This window comes from Corylus avellana, chromosome ca10 (assembly GCF_901000735.1).
Source record: "Corylus avellana chromosome ca10, CavTom2PMs-1.0".
NCBI lineage: Eukaryota > Viridiplantae > Streptophyta > Magnoliopsida > Fagales > Betulaceae > Corylus > Corylus avellana.
The window spans coordinates 15,036,294-15,036,926 of NC_081550.1; positions in this window are offsets into that span (position 1 = coordinate 15,036,294).

Sequence of the window (633 nt, forward strand, 5' to 3'; positions counted from 1 at the left end):
AAAAAAAATATAAAATAAATATTTAATTAGAAGAGCTAAAAAAAAAAAGCTAAACGTAATAGCACTTTTTATAAGAGCTATTTTATTTTTTATTGTTTCTCTCATTGTTTCTCTCACATGTTTTCTCTTTTTCTCAAATCTTTTCCCATTTTTACTCTCACATATTCTATTTTTCCCAAAATTTTTCTTACTTTTAATAATATTTAAATGATATCGATAAAGGTATAATTAATCGGATGTAAGACCTTTAAAAATTCATTAGCTAAACTAGATAAAGTATGTTTTGAGAAGCTATTTTGCATAAGAATTTGACTCCTCTATTGGGAATGCTCTTAAAAATTTTGGCCAAAAGCTTCATTTTTAAACGTTTGCCAAAAGTTCGTTTTGATCATTTTTAAGCTATTTAGACGCAAAACAAGACAAGACAAGTGGTTCTCCAACAAAGATAGCAAAAGCTACAAAGCATAGCTTTGAATTGTTAAACAAATTAACGATATAAATCCAACCACGTATACAAGGAATTGAATACAATCATCTCCCCGTTTCGAAAAGTAATAATTTCTTTTAATTCATTCACTTCATGGAAGTTGACTGCACCACACGATCTGGGTGTGAGTTTGGAGGAGGGTTTTT